The 16,193-nt window shown below is 48.5% G+C and overlaps 1 long non-coding RNA gene across 2 annotated transcripts; it reads right to left on the reverse strand.

The window, feature by feature from the left end:
* Positions 1-422: 422 nt before the first annotated feature.
* On the reverse strand, positions 423-5,844 carry LOC139046131 (uncharacterized). Of its 2 annotated transcripts, none has more exons than XR_011505718.1 (3): positions 5,689-5,844; positions 5,244-5,460; positions 423-1,950 (listed from the first exon to the last, which is right to left on the reverse strand). It is a non-coding gene; the product is annotated as an uncharacterized lncRNA (long non-coding RNA). The 2 variants fall into 2 exon arrangements; XR_011505719.1 differs by having other exon boundaries at positions 5,244-5,457; positions 5,689-5,828.
* Between the last annotated feature and the right edge of the window lie 10,349 nt (positions 5,845-16,193).

Below are 16,193 nucleotides of genomic sequence, written 5' to 3' on the forward strand. Positions count from 1 at the left end.
TGATCCATTGGGATCTCAAGGGCTGGAGTGGGCCTGGCTGGCATCTGAGCTACAGGCATAAACATGCATGACGTGAACGTTAGAAAAAGCAAGAGACTGAGTCCAACTGAGGAATAGCATTCCCTCTTTTGGGAGCGAAATAAACACTAATTATTCAAATTCATCCTCTAGAATTCAGTTGGCTCACCAATCCTACATCACATGAAAATCTTTGCATTTGAGTGTCTCAGGAGCAGAGTTCCTGCCTAAGTCCACGACTTTTTAAAGCATACATGCCTTTCAGTGCAGAAAGCTCACAGACTCAGCCATATGGCTGTTCATCACTGCACTGTTTGTAAAAAGAAAAAGCTAGAAAGAATCTAAACTACCAACAATGGGAGAATGGTTAAACAAATTATGACACATGCACAAAATGAAATATTGTGTGATCACTGAAAACCAGAATGTAGGGTTGTATTTATTGACATGGGAAAAAGCCCAAATATAATATTACAGAAAAAATAACCATTCAAAAACTGCCAGTATGGTCGCATTTGTACAAAAACATGTAGCATATATACATTATCCGCATAGAGAAAGGCCAGGAAGGATATATATCATGAAGTAAATAGCCATCACTTCAGGCTAGTGAGGTTTGGGTGGTTTGCACTTTATTCTTCATCATTTCCAGCTACGTGGTTTTTATAATGTACATCTATAATCAGATAAATTCATAAAGCTATTTCTACTTCAGGACCAAAAATCAAAACAAAAGCTTATATATCATACTATTTTTTGTTAGATATTTAAAAGTATGTATTTATATACATAGAAAGACGTCTGGAATAAAGCTCAAGAGGAGTTAAGAGTTGTTACCTTAGAGTGAGTGGGATTATGGATGGTTTATAATTTATTATTTTGGCTTAACTCTATTTTGAAAATGTTCTACAATGGAAAGGTGTTGCTTATACAACAGGGACAAAGAAAACCTGACAGTGGAGTGAATCTTCTCAGTGGTTCTCATGTGGATGGGCCAGTCTGCTATCAGCCCTCCTTCCTCTAAGATCCTGAGAGGCAGAGGGACAATACTGAAAAGTTGTCACACCCAGATTCAACCACAAGGAGAGAAAGGAAAGAAAATGAGCATTTTGAGGCAGAGGGCCTGGCTCTGAATCCTAACTCTGCCGGTTTCTAGTTCTGTGACTTAGGGCAAGTTACTTAACCTCTCTGTGCCTCAGTTTTCTTGTCTGTAAAATGGGCATGATCATAGTTTCCACTGCAGAGCTCGGAGAAGCTCAAGGAAGACTTAAGCGTGGTTTGTATTCTCCCATTTCAGAGGAGGCTCCAAGAGCTCAGCGAGGCTAAGCCATTTGCCCAAGGTCATGCTAGGACAGATGGCAAAGCTGGAATTCCAAATGACCCCAAGTTCGGTGCCCCTCACTCTCCTCAGAGATGAGGAGTCCACCAGTCATTCTTGGCCATATTTTTATTGCGGAAAACAGATTCCGCTGAGGCAAGCAGAAAATAGTGGGGAAACCTTTCTCCTAGGGGCGTTTAGCTCACAGTATCTATTTGTCTCCAATGCTTCCTGTCTCCTCCAGCCCCCAGTCCCCTGTCCCCTGTCATTCTCTCTCTGTTTTATTTCCTTGGGGAGGCTGGACAAAGTCTCTTAAATTGGTGTGAGTTTGCTACCCCCCCCCGCCCCCCCCGAAAAAGAAAAAGGAAAACAGAAAGAAATGAGACGCTGTTTGGGAGGAGGTGCGTGTTATGCAGTGTCTAGTGCACGCGTGGAGCGGTGGCTGCCGTGGGAAACAGCGAAGCTGTGAGCTCCTCAGGAGCCGGCACGCTCAGTGCGGCCGGTAGCACGGGGGCAGAGCTCAAACATCTGGTGCGATGTTGACGCAGCACCTCTCTCTCCAGCCCTTCCTGGACACTGGGCAATTCCTCACTCACGCCTGGGGCTGCATCTCCCTGCGGGGAGCGAGGACAAAGGATAGGTTTTATTTCCACTCCAATTTTCTAGCTTGAAATCTAGAAATGAATGAGAACTGGCTCAAGTGGACCCAGGAACAGCGGATGAACCTGAACCCACACAGTGCTCATGGTGGCGTTTGAATCTTAGCCCCGGGTCACGCTATTGCACCTTCGGAGAGTGAAAGTCTGCGTGCTGAGTGTGAGAAGATGGCCATGGGGATGGTGGTGATGGTGGGGGTGGAGGGGCGGGAAGGGGAAAAACACAGCTCCCTGGGAACACATCCTGTTGGTTGCAAACCCCGACTCTACCTCCCGGGCCCTGGGCCCCTTGCCAGTCGTGGTTAAGAGCTTGAAGTCTGGAGTGATACCAGGGCTGGAAGCCTTGTCCCACGCCTTAGCAGCTAAGATCTGTCTAAGCTTCAGTCTTCGTCCGGAATAGGAGGGTGAGAATAGCACCATGTACTCGGCCCATCAGCAAAGTGGGAATGGGTGAATGCGGGTAAAACTCCTTCGCAGTCCTAGGTGCTCAAAAGTAATCATGGCGATCATGATTCACTTACTTCTCTGCGTCTCCTGTGCCTTATCTCTAAAGTGGCATTGGTGACGCCCTGCCCTGGAAGTTGTCTTAAGGCTTCGGTGAAACGATAACCGTGCAGATGCTTTGTAAACACCAAATTTCTCTTCTGTCAACCAGGCTTATCTCCAGAAATCTCCCAGGGCTGTGGGTGGTAGCCTGGGACTAACCTTGTGAAAGCCTCCGGCACACAGTAGGTATTTAATTAAAAAAGCAACAGTAAGTTCTTGGCTGTGTCTGTCCAGGCCAGATAAATGGCAGAGCTCTGAATAGCTCTCTATAAACAGGCAAACTGGTTATTTCATGCAGAACAAACAAGCGAATGTCTCTGATTGTCTCCTCAGCAACAGCATTTAGGGCCCAAAATAACCCAGAGAGTCAACCTCAATCTCCGTTGCCCCGGGTTTGCGTCAGCTGAGCCTGAGCCCAAGTCTGCCCAGCGCAGGCAGAAACGGCCATCCCTGGGCAGGGGTCTGGGCAGCTGGGAGGGAGCGGCACCCTGCCTGGGAACCTGATAGCAGCTTACGTAGGCTGTGGGGACACCACCTGGTGTGATGCCACTTTCAAAGGCACTCAAAGAGAGTCCCCCAAGGTGCTGACCTCTTGTGCCCTCCAAGCCTCAATGGGGAAAGCCAGTTCTGGCTGAACCCCTGCTGCGGCAGGTAGATCTCTTCCAGAGGCCTTCCCAACTCTCCCTGGGGGCCGACTGGCCTGTGCACCAAGGGCATGGGGACTGGGGGGTCTGGGGGGCTGGGGGGCTGGGGGAGGATCTTGGCCTGAGGCAGCCCAGCCTACAAGCTTTCATTCATCTCCCATCATCCTCATCCGCAGGCTCCAAGAGGGCCCTGGGAATAATAACAACAAAGATAAGGAACTAATTTTTACTGTCTGCTGAGCACTCTACAAAGTGTAGTTCCTTTAATCGCCACAATCACCCTAAGTGACGGTGTGGGCTGAGTGAGCTCTATTTGAAAGATGGAGAAACAAGCCCAGACAGACCTCCCTTGGGACTTAGGGACGAACCTCCAGGATTAAGGTGAAGTTTCTGAGCATGACATTCAAGGCTCCTGCCGACTCTTCAGCCTCATTTGTATTTTCACAGAGGCTGCATCTGCAGAACACTTGGCCGTTCCCACAAGCCCCTGGTTCTCTCCCACTCTGCCTCTGTGCAGTAGAGCTCCCTGCGTGGCATCCTCCCCACGCTCCCCCACCTTCCCCCGGGTTTCAGCTTGTCTTTCAATGAGAGTTAGCCTGTGAGGGCCCCTCCTAGAGGCCGGACACTTCATCCATGAAACGACGCTGTGATTTAGGCATCATCGTACCCATTTTAAGGAAAAGGCACTGAGGCATAGATTGGCAAAGCAGCTGGCAGCAAAGTCACAGAGCCAGGAAGAGGCAGACCTGGGACTTGAATCCACAGGACTTTGAAGCCCAGCGTCCTCTCTTCCCCATGGTGCCTCTCCTCGGCCCAGGAATCTCCTCGGAGAAGCCCTCCTTGACCTCTCATGTTGGGTTAGGCACAGGAATGTGCTGGAGCCTGCCCTTACTGGCTTGCGAGAGCCAATTATTAAATTGTCAGGAATTTTGCAAGCCAGTTGTTAAAGACAGCAATTATTAAAGATTAAATTATAAACACATAATTAAATAAGTTATATTAAAAACAAAGGTCATAAGTACTCAAAACTCATCACTTCCTAATTACTTGATTACGTTTTACTATTATCTATGCTCTTAAGATTATTTACATCCATTGCCCCTATACGGTGGAAATTTTATATAATGGTGCACTCTGTGCGTCTCTCAGTGATGTCACATTGATGGCTTTGAAATTGCCATGATCGAGTATTTACAGCATAGAAATGGGCAAACACTATCCATCAGGGCTCAGTTTATTGTTGCATTGACTGTCTAGATTTAAGAAAGCGGCAGACAAAATATTAATAATGGAGCTTAAACTTGGAAGGGTGTCACGTCTGCAGCTACTGCATCGTGAACAGCTACCCAAAACTGAAGAAATATTCTTCTAATATCTGAAAACTATTATCTAAATTAGCAAAGAAATTGCTCCCATCATTGATAAACAAGTGGGGTTCCAACATAGTCCTTGTTGCTTGACTTTCATCTTAATTGTTAATGTCAATGGAAATATCATGTCAGAATTACACTCAGAGACCCAGTTGTTGGACGCTCGGCAGCACAGCACGGCGAGGTGCTCCCTGCGGTGTTCCCAGAGCCAGCTGCACTTCTAGCCTCAACCCCAGGCTCTGAACTTTCCACCTCTGTTGCCTCTCCCAGACTCCTCTGGAAAGCAGGGGTTGAGTCTGTTTCTTCTTTGCATCTTCAGTTCTTGGGGTCGGCACTCAATAATTGTTGAACAAATGAATGCATGCATGCATGCCTGGATGAATAAAGAATTCACCCTATTCCCAGCCAACCCTCCTCAAGAAGAACTTTCTTAAGATACTCACTTATGCCTATTTTATCTCTCTCCTTATCGTGTATTGCTAAGTATGTGCTGTGTGTCAGTTGTGTTAATTCCAGCTGTCAAGGGCTGCACACATCATAATGAAGAACACTAGAATGGAAAGGGTAAGAAATGTCCAGACTCAAAGACTACTGTGTCATCTTCCAATAGCACCCAGATTCCTATATTACTTAAAGAAAAGCAAAGTCATCAACCCCGCATCTTCCCTCACCCCCAGGGCCCCATACGAGCCTTAGGGACGCCTGATGGAGCTCTGGTTCAGCACGTCGTCACGCCCGGAGCTGAGGAGCCCGAGGCCGGAGAACCACGGCTGGGTTTTGATTCCCCACAAACGTCTTTGGCTGCAGTCATCCCGACGACGAGAGGGAGGCAATTTTCCTCTGAGTGAAGAGCTGCTTTCTGACGTCTAAACCATCATTGTGTATGTGGGAGTGTCGCCTTATGTCTGCTGAGGCAGAAAGAAGAAAGAACGGCTCAAAATAACTCACAACGCAAGGCTTAGAAGATCAGAAGGCGCCGGTGATGTGCCTTTTGACAGAGGCCGGCAGTAAACCCTTACTTCTCTCTTCCCTCACTTGTTTCATACAGCTCAAACATCAAGACCATCTTAGCAGACAGTGATGTAACATGTATCCCATTATAGCATTAATGCAAAGATAGGTGGTCTTAAACTTACTAAGCAAATAATTAGTCACCAAATGAATAAGAGAAAAGAACAGTCATTAGCACAGTAAGTCGCCTGTCAAAGGCGGTTGTGTTTATATTTGTAGGGGGGAGCACTTCCTCGCAGCCTCGCAGGCGTGATATTGGTTGCAGAAGCTTTGAGACCTCCCCCAACGTATGTCTCTTCTCCTTAAAAAGAAGAAAGGAGGAGGGGAAAAAAAATCGGTTGCTTCAACTTGAAAGTCGGTGCTAAAGGAGGCATTAGAAAGACTTTCTTGTGGCTCAGAGCCCTGATTACCACAATTAAGGTCCAAGGTGGGGCGCTATTTGCTCAGCGTGCTCTGACACATGAAAGAAAATGATTCAGGCAGGAAAATAATTACACATTAATTTGTGTTTGGCAACTGTGTTTTATTCCTTTGGCCCACAAAGCGAAGATAAAAGGTGATATTGTTGAAAGTGTTTTCTCTGCCTTCAATGGGGTTGCCATGGGCTGCATCTGGAGACGGGCCTCCTTGCTCGGGCATTTTCCTGGCATTGTGGGGCTGCCTTTTGTGCTCCACTGCCCTGGCTGGCCAGGAAGAGCAGAGGAAGGTACCTTCTCAGTTGTTTACCGGCCTGGCCCCTTTGTTTGTGGGTTTCCCACGGAATTGGCCAAGTGGAAAGGAAAAGTGACCCTCTGCAGGGTGAAAGTTCCAGTCCCCAACTTGGGGGCACTCATCCTGTACCGTGGTATCTCATTTTGCCCTGGAATAAAGAGGCCGACCAGCAAGGACCACAGGGCCCAGCTGTCTCTGGAGACTGGCAGGGCTGTCCATGAGCAGAGCTCCACAGGCAGCTGCCTCAGGGAGCTTGGCAGGCCCGGTGGGGCCAAACCTTCTGGACCTTTAAAAGAAAAGTAAGGAAATCTGGATTTTTACAAATAAAATCTCTCAATCTTTGCGTGTTGGCCTCATTGACATAAAATAAAGCGTGTCTGCAGGCTGCACGTGGCCCACTGGCGGCCAGTTTGAGCCTCTGAAATGCAGCATCGAAATTAAACATGAGCTTCCGGAGCTAGAAAGATCTAGATTCTGAGCTCAGTTCCAACCCTTACCAGCTGAGTGACTTGATTAAAGTTATTTAATCTCTCTAAGCCTCAATTTCCTGTTTGCAAAATGGAGACAATCACAATTATAGCTCCCTCAGAGAGTGGCTGTGGGGATTAAATGAGATAAGGCAGACAAGTTCTTTGCACTGTCCCTGGCAAACAGTAAGAGCCGAATAAATGCCAGTGATTCTAACCACTTATAATTGAACCATGGGCGGGTGAAAAAGCATCATCGCCCCCGGCCTCCTGTGGAATAGGATGTCTGGGACGCGGTAGCTACTCTACAGATAATTGGACAGCCGCTGAATGAATAAGTGAACGAATGAAGGAAGATGCAGCTAGAGGCCAGAATGAGCAACTAATGCTCCATGTTCTCTTTCTGGTGACGTCCCTTGGAGTGTTTGTGCCAACTGCTTAGGCTCCTTGGACCTCAACTTCTTCATCTGTGAGACGGGCTGGATGTCCCTCCCTCGCCAGCTCAGACGGACGCTTTCCAGCTACTGCCACGATCCTTCGAGAACTCTTGGCAAAGGTGAGGGTTGGCCAGGAGGACTTCACCCCCCGGCTCTGGGAGGGAGGTAGGCTCACGGAGGGGACTGTTCATAATTGGAGGAGACTGGTCCTTGCATTGCCCCCTCCACATCCACTCTTGACTCCTCTTTCTGCTTTTTGCCCCAAGAGGCTGACGTGGAAAACAGGCTCCATTGCCCTCTGGCTTTCAGCACGATTTGGTCCTTGGGCAGCCCAGTTGGAGGTCCATGGGAGGGAGGAGGCCGTGGTGTTGATTCTCCATACCCCCGCCCCACCCTCTCGGCGTAGCTCTCCCTTTTCGGGCTCCAGGAACTGCTGCCTCCTCTCATCCCTCTGGGTCTAGGGGCAGGAAACACCCAGGTCCTGCCTTTGATCTCATCCATCCTCAGGGCTCAGGTGAACGCACCAGCTGTTTCTTGCCGGGACCCTGAGGGATATAGCAGGTACACCTTTCACCATCCAATCCGTGAAAAGCGCACTCTCCAGGGAAGAGCTCTGCCAGGTGCCCAATCAGAGAAGCTCCGGGACCCAGGCGGGGGCTCCAGCCCCTGTCAGCCACTCGCCGGCTCTGTGAACTCAGGCAAGCCCTGTGCTGACTCCAAGCTGCTCCCCATCTGCAGAGGGGACCCACGAGGTGTCCCCTAGAGCGGCCATCTTCTTAGAGGTGAAAGTTTTAATTTTATTTTATTCTTTTCACCTTTTTACTTTTGTTAGACTGCGTCTAATGACACTGCTCGCACTGGTGGAGTGTCCGGGGAGTGCCCTCTGCCCAGGGGCTCGCGTGCATTCTTTCTAACCTCCCAACAAGCCCGACGGTCATTCTGGAGGAAGGAAGTCTAGCTCCAGATCGAAGTGTAAGGCAAAAATTGAATGTAGTTAAAATTATTCTTGAAAATCTTCTTTTCAAAATCACCCGTGTATTCTGATCTCTCTGACTTAGGATGTATACTCTGCACTGCGAGACTATACATATATAATGTATATGGCCATGTGCAGTATATTAAGGACTATATATGCAAAATATTTTACAGTGTTTTTAATTAAAGGAAGAGTCAGACAGCACATGTAGCTGACTTTGTAGGAATTAAAGGTACCTATGATACGGCCATACTGATTTTACAGATGAAGACACTGAGGTGCAGAGAAGTCAAGCAATTTGTCTAAGGGTGCACAGCTAATAAGTGCTAGAGTTAAAAATTCAAATCCAGATGCATCTGACTCCAAAATCTGTGTTTTGTTTTGTCTTTTCCCTCATGCCATAACATCTGGATTATTTGAATTGGAATAAACAAACAGAGAAACAGAAACTCAAAGCCAGCACTACCAAGGTGACTTTCAGACTTATTTCATGGGAAGTGCCTTCAAATACTAGGCCTGCTGCCTCTTTCACTCGCGGTCTCTTGGCCATGTGGAGGCCCTGCCCTCTGAGGGGTGTCACCCGAGACTCCAGCTGGCCCGGGAGGCAGCACAGGACTCAGACTCTACTGCTCAGCCAGCAAGGCCCAGAGCTTTCTCTGAGCAAGGCCATGACGAATGGCGATAATTGTTGGGAGATTAATTTGAGATTCTCAGATGAAAGATAGTACCTAAGTGCCAGGCCAGGGAGCCAGGGAGCCAGGGAGGGAGCGAGCAGGCTCCCGGCCAGCCTGGCGTCCCCATGGTTCCCTTGCTCCCTCAGGCCCTGACCTTGGGCAAGTCATTTAACTTCTTTATGTCGATTTTCTTCATCTGTAAAATCAGCCTAATGATTGCTTCTCTTCCAAACCACTTTGATTCCCAGATGAAAGCGTCCATAAAAGTACACAGGATTGCTATTAATTGGGCCATTATTATTTTTATTATTAAATAGATTAAGTCCACTAAACTTTAGCGATGTTTTGACTTCCACCTGCCAGGCAGGAGGAACGGTTAACTCTCAGATGACAGGCCTCTCTGAAGTCACCTTGGCTGGGAGGCCGGCAGACGGGCGCCTCCCTCAGCAAGGCCTCTGTTGCCCGGGCAGCACAGTCCGTGCTGGGCGTGATAGCGACTTCTGCTGCCACCTTTAAGTATACGTGTCTCCAAACAACCGTCCGCCCCGCTCGCAGCAATTAGAAAGAACCGGAGATGGGATGCCTGAGTTCTTGGCCTTGGCTGTGCGATTTGATGGGCAAACCGTGGAAACTCTTTGCCTGTCAGCTTCTGCAGCTGGGTAATGGGAATCCACATCATCCCACCCTCTCCAGGCCAGGCTGGGAGGAGACAGCACAGGCAGGCGTCAGCACTATTGTCAGGTCCAGCGCAGCCGTCATCCCGTCTCTAAAATATCGGCCTGCAGCTCTGAGACAGGAAGTCAGTGCAGGAGGGTGATCCTTGATCTCAGACCCCATTTCCACCCGTTAGTTACCAACACTGCTGATGGCTTTCATTGTCAGAGAGAAAGCACTTGCAGATAGCAAAGAAAATGAACTTTTCCCTTCATTTAAGGGCCAGTGCACATCTTTCTGGATTTGTGAGGCATATGTATTATAAAAATATAAAAATAGGGCCGGCCCGGTAGGACAGCAGTTCACACATTCTGCTTGAGTGGCCTGGGATTTACCGGTTCAGATCCCAGGTGCGGACATGGCACCACTTGGTGAGCCATGCTGTGGCAGGCATCCCACATATAAAGTAGAGGAGGATGGGCATGGATGTTAGCTCAGGGCCAGTCTTCCTCAGCAAAAAGAGGAGGATTGGCAGATGTTAGCTCAGGGCTAATCTTCCTCAAAAAAAAAAAAAAAAAGAAAAAAATAGCTTTACCTTCCTTCTTATACATCAACCAGAATACGTAAGTGATGCACGCCTGGCGAGAAAATAGCCATCAGCACGAGAAGAAACCTAAATCGCCCACAGCCCTACGACCCAGGGTCCCCAGTGGGAAGCCTTTGAGGGTTGTGTGTACCTCCCACGTTCTGATGCTTCTGTCCCACACAACTCCAGTTAATGCTGCAGGTCTTAGTGCCTAAAAGAGAACATTTATTGGCAAAGAGCCTTAGATTCTAAGGGAGGAGACGTGAGTCCAAGACTCCTCATGCCACAAAATATCAGGGCCATATTTCCTTCTCTGATGGTGAGTTTTGTCCTTTACACCAGGAAGCCATTGATTGGATTGGGGTCTCCAGAAGTGTGGAACAGGGACACACTTCAATTTTCTAATCACTACATATTTATTAGAATGCATTAATGAATTGGAACAAATGCTTATATTAGGAAAATCTACATCCAGCAAATCAGATCCACAATTTCATGAATATATTTTGAAATACATTCATCTAAGTTAAAAAGTGAGATGTTTTAAAGCAAACTATAAGTAAATAGCAGTGCAGATGGCATTCAGCTACGACAAGCCATCCCAGAGTGGCTGGCGATGAGTAAGAGCTGGAAAATGCTGGACCAAAGCATCTCTAGATTATTTCCAGCTCTAAGATTCTCCAAAGGGACTGGTGGAATCGGTCACCAGGCCTCTCACAGGCCTTGTCCACTCAGCTCTGACAATGCTCGTAACACAACTCCAAGTTTTTCACTGGATGGTCCATGTTTTTCAGAAATTTCTCTCTGCCCCATAGCCGGAACCTACTCTCTTACCACAATACCACATAGTGATAGATCCAGGCTTGGGGGAGAGTGAATGAGAGTAGCCCAGGAAGCCTTTTCAAACTCTTTCAGAGCCTGCAAGCATTTATCAAGCACCTACTGTGTGCCAGTAGATGTGCTGAGTACTCACTGATGACCTTCTCTTTTAACCCTCCTGCAACCCTGTGAACTCTTACCTGCACCTTTGTCACCAGGGGGGCCTTCGGCCAGTCACTTAGCTACTAGGACCCATTTTCTCTTCAGTAAAATGAAGAGAATGAAATCCACCCTGTGCACCTCGCTGGATCAGCACCAGGATCAAAAGAGACAGAATATGTGGCGGCTGGCCCCGTGGCCGAGTGGTTAAGTTCGCGCGCTCCGCTGCAGGCGGCCCAGTGTTTCGTTGGTTCGAATCCTGGGCGCAGACATGGCACCGCTCATCAAACCACACTGAGGCAGCGTCCCACATGCCACAACTAGAAGGACCCACAACAAAGAATATACAACTATGTACGGGGGGCTTTGGGGAGAAAAAGGAAAAAATTTAAAAATCTTAAAAAAAAAAAAGAGACAGAATATGTGAAGTGCCTCGGAAAATAGAAAGCCCTGCATAAGAGAAAGAAAGAAAAGAAGAACACCGGAAAACCTCTCTCCCTCTCCCTTGCCTTCTCTTTAACAAAACTCGCTGTGTGCTGTTAGATTATCTGTGAGGACCTAAGACGTCCGTAACTGGACAGAGGTCTTGTTTCTGCGTGTGAAACTGAATTGGCCACAGCCGTCCTCAGATGTATCACTGCCGCCTTCTACAGCCAGTCAGCAGTGGCTAAGTTCCAAGCCCTTGGGTCTGAAAGCCCGAGTTTGGGTTCCACCTCTTAACTTCTGAGTAGTGTGTCCTTGGGCAAGCTGCTTGACCCCTCTGGGCCTCTCCCTCCTCCATGATAAACTGGAGGATGGTGGGATTTGTTGGGAGGGTGCCATGTGCTGGAATGCAGACAGCAGTGGCACAGGGCTCGGCTCAGAGCCTAGGATGAACGTGCGCTGTCATTCTCATCCTCCACTCCGCGAGGTATGATCATTACTCCCACTTAAGACATGACAAAACCGAGGCTCAGAGACGTGAAGGCACTGGGTCAAGGCTGCACAACCAGGAAGCAGCAAGGCAGAGATTTGAACCCACTTCTTTTTTTCTTTTTTTAAGGATTTGCACCTGAGCTAACATCTGTTGCCAATCTTCTCTTTTTTTTTTTTCTTCTTCTTCTCCCTAAAGCTCCCCAGTACAGAGTTGTATATTCTAGTTGTTATATCCTTCTGGCTCTGCTGTGTGGGACGCCGCCTCAGCATGGCCTGATGGGCGGTGCCATGTTCTTGCCCAGGATCCAAACCGGCGAAACCCTGGGCCACCAAAGCAGAGCTCGCGACCTTAACCACTCGGTCAGGGGGCCGGCCCCTGAACCCACTTCTGACTCAGGTCCTGCTTGCTTGTTTGCAGTGTGCATCATGCCTCTCCCTGGGAAGGGAGGAGGTCTTAGAGAGAGAGAAAGAGGGAGACGAAGGTGCCGGAGAAAGGTGCTTTGGATTCGGATCACAGAGTCCTCGCCTGCTGAATGGTGCTTGCCGACTTCAATAGCCTTTCACTCATTATCTCACACAATGTGGCTGATGCAGTCACCGCCAAGCCGGGATTGTACCGGAGGCTCCCATCTCGAGAGTCTCAATTTCTGCCTAAAATGTGCTTCAGTTTCATAATTTGCAGACTGAAAATCAGGATGCACCACTTGCCTCCTCATGTACGCAACACCCACAGCAGCTACTGTAGAGTTTCTGAAACCAGACTGTCCCAGGAGACGTGTTTTTCGTTGGTTTCGGCACAGAAACATTTCACCTGCGTGGAGATCATGCCCACCGCCTCTCCAGCCCCCGTGAGTCCTAAGCTGACCGGCTGTGCCGGTTTGGGATCCGCAGTCGTTAGGCAGCGGCGGCCCCCACTGGCGCCCAGGTCACAGCGATTACTACCTCATTTTCTTGTTTTCCAAGACGCACATTTATTTTTTTCCACTTTTAAGCTTGTATGACATCAGAACAGATCTTAAAAATCTATGGGTACATTTAGCATTCTAGTAATCTTTTTTTTCTTTCCTCCAGAAAAGCTGTTGAACCATCAGTGTCAACTCGGGGCGAGCAAAAACACGGGGACCAGAAGCCCGGGTGGAAGGAGCCCTCGGGGAACGAGCTGGAGCCGCAGCGCCCTCTGGTGTCCGAGGGGCTCCTGCCGGGACGTGCAGGGGCTGCGTGAAGGCAGCGAGGCGGGGTTCCAGAACATCTGCCCAACTTTTCTTCCCCCATAAGGGAGGAAGCTGCAGGTGGTGTGCTCTGTCTCGTGCCTGCCTCATCCGTAACAGTCGGCGCATCAAATTGACCTTCCAAGAGCTGATAGCTCAGCAACCATAACCCAAACGGTGAGTCCTGACCTGGTGCAACTGCTCTCCCGAGGGGTCCCGGGGACCCCACCCCCTGGTTTCTTTTAGCTCTTTCTTCCCGGAAGGGTCCAGAGAAGTGCCCTTTGAGGCAAGATGAGAAGAGGGGCTGATGTACATTTCCAGGCCCCCAGGACCTCCCCGCATCCTCGGCTGTGACCTCTTGGCGCTCTGTTCGCCCTCCATCACACTGGGCAGCTCTAGCCATTTGACTCTGCAGCTGACCCCAGTCATGGGGGCCCTGCGTTTCCTCCAAGGGGCAGGATCCATCCTGCATCCAGCCCCCGACATTGGTCAGACTCCCATTCCTGACCTGGTTAGTCAGGTCTCCTAACAGATTGCTGGAAGGAAGCAGCTTTGCCTGACTACCCAGTCCGATCCGGGATGGGATGAGGGTGATTAAGCAGTCAGAACAAAGTGGGAAGGAACCTCCAGCCTCAGCTGCTCCAAAACAGCTGAACCACACTGTGCCCGAGCAAATGTTGCCATCCAGATCATGGACAGTGAACACTTAGAATATTTCACAGCTGTGACAATGTAACTGCTACCCCTTTGGGTTTACTGTACAGGAAAGACCCTCTGAACCTGAACAGCATCTCTAGAGCATCCTTCACGTTCTTAGGCAATGGTTCTCAAACTGGTGTCTCCTGGCTAACAGCATTAGCATCAGCGGGAGCCTCCTAGAACTTTGTAGAAATGAAACTTTTTGCCCCCACACACACCAAATCAAGAGCTCAGGTAATGGAACCCAACAATCTGTGTTTATCAAACCTTCCGTGTGAATCTGATGTGTGCTGGAGACTGAGAACCGTTATTTTAAGGGAAAATGGAGAGAAGACCCATTATGAACCATGCACCTTGCTAGACACTTTCTCGTGTGTATTATGTCGGTCTGGTCAGTTTGGGGTTTGGTTTGGAGGGCCTGAGATGATGCCAAGCCTGGAAGTGGAAGAGCCGTCGAACAGCTTCCTGAGTGCTCTCCAATGGAAAGCCACCATTTCGTTCGAAATGAGTTCCCAGAACTGTGACACACATAAAATTTAAACGTAAAGACATGTTACCAGGTAAAATATAAAGGAGACTCCTATCCCTCAATTCATGCTTCCCTCCCGAACCTGGTGAGCTCCTCTACCTCCGCCAAGGGCTCGGCTCAGAGGTCACTTCCTCTGTGAGGTCTTGCTGGCTCGTCCCCCAGGCTGAATTAGCCCCATCTTCCTCCCCATTCAAGACATCGAACTCACATATGGCAACACTTCAGTGAGCATGATGTTGGAGGACACCTGTTTATCTGTATCTCTGTCTCTCCCGCCAGATAAATAAAACTCAATAAAACTGTTTTAAATGAATGAATGAGCCAAATGTAAGGAGATGACCAGACAACATTTAATGGCAGAGTTTACCAATGGGGCAAGCTGTCTGCCACCACCACCACCGGCCCTAAATCAGTTCATGTCAGAATCCCAGCTGGAGAATCAGCCTCTGAACTGTGCTCAGGTCACCACCGCGTCCTGAGGCAACCATCACAGCAGTCCCCCAGCTCCCTCGCTGGAGACCGGCTACGAGGTGCAGAGATGTTCTCCATCGGACTCCATTGGCATGATGGTGTGAGGGCAGGGAAAATGTTGGCCATCATTGTTTTCAGATTTTTCTGTAGACGAAAATGGCATAAGAATGTAAAAGGAGACGTATATACCTAATAGTCTCCAGAAACTTGCTCATGGCGGGATCCTGCAACCAGCCAGCACATTTCTCCTTCTAAGTCCTTTCTTCACTTGGCAGGATGCTCATCAAAGGAGGTCTACTCCAAGAAAATTGGAGTCGCTGAATTGGGAAGGCCACAGTAACCCAATGAAAATGAGCCCTGCGTTTTTAGGGAGTTGTATCCCTTTGGAGTTTGTTGACTTTTCCTTTCTTTTCTTTTTTGTAAGGCAAGATTCGTTATTCCTCCTTTTCGTTTTCATCTTGCTTAGATAGATGGTTGATGACATACCCAGAAGTTTGACTTGGTTTGCAGAATGGATTCACATCTGTTCTTAGGATTTCCATAAAATGAAAGGCTTATCAGTTTGCATCTGTAAAAGACAGAACAGAAGCCTTTATTGTGCTGTAAAAGCTCAAGTGCCAGCTATTTCTTATATTTTCCAGGAATAAAGGAAAATCCAGAGAGGATTCAGAGACACTCCGAATCAGTGAAGCATAAATAGGCACCTTTATTACGCACTCATGTGTGCCAAGACCTCTCAGAGCACAATCTTATTCAATCCTCACATCACCCTGTGGGGTAGATAGTTTGAATCCTCATTTTATAGACGTGGAAACTGAAGCTCAGAGAGGTTAAGTAACTTCCCCAAGGTCACACAGCTACTATGTGCAGACCTGGATTTCTATTTGGAGCTATTCAATTCCAAAGCCACATTTCTTAACCATTTCACGTTGGTCAAGTACAGCCTGCAGTCGCTGAAGCCATAAGCATTATTTAAAGGCGCAGCTGTGCCACAGCTCCAGCCAATCATTGCCATATCTTCCAATCCTTCTACAGAAACTGGGAAGCCTGATTTTGTGGGAAGAGACTAAAATGTTGGTAATTGGTTAAAAACAATTTAAAACGTCATGCGGGAATACGTGATGCATCTGGTCTGCGGGACCTCCGTGCAAGCGGCTGAGGTCTTTGCTGTGAACATCTCAGTTCAGCCTCTCTCTGCCACATCCTCTTCCCACCCGCCAACAGTGCTGACTTTGAGAGCACTTCCCAAACTCCTGTACTTGAGTCCCTGCTTCTGAGTCTGTTTCTCTGGAACTTAACCTGTTACACACAGGAAGGGGGAAAAA

Source organism: Equus asinus, chromosome 9, assembly GCF_041296235.1.
Source record: "Equus asinus isolate D_3611 breed Donkey chromosome 9, EquAss-T2T_v2, whole genome shotgun sequence".
Classification (NCBI taxonomy): Eukaryota; Metazoa; Chordata; class Mammalia; order Perissodactyla; family Equidae; genus Equus; species Equus asinus.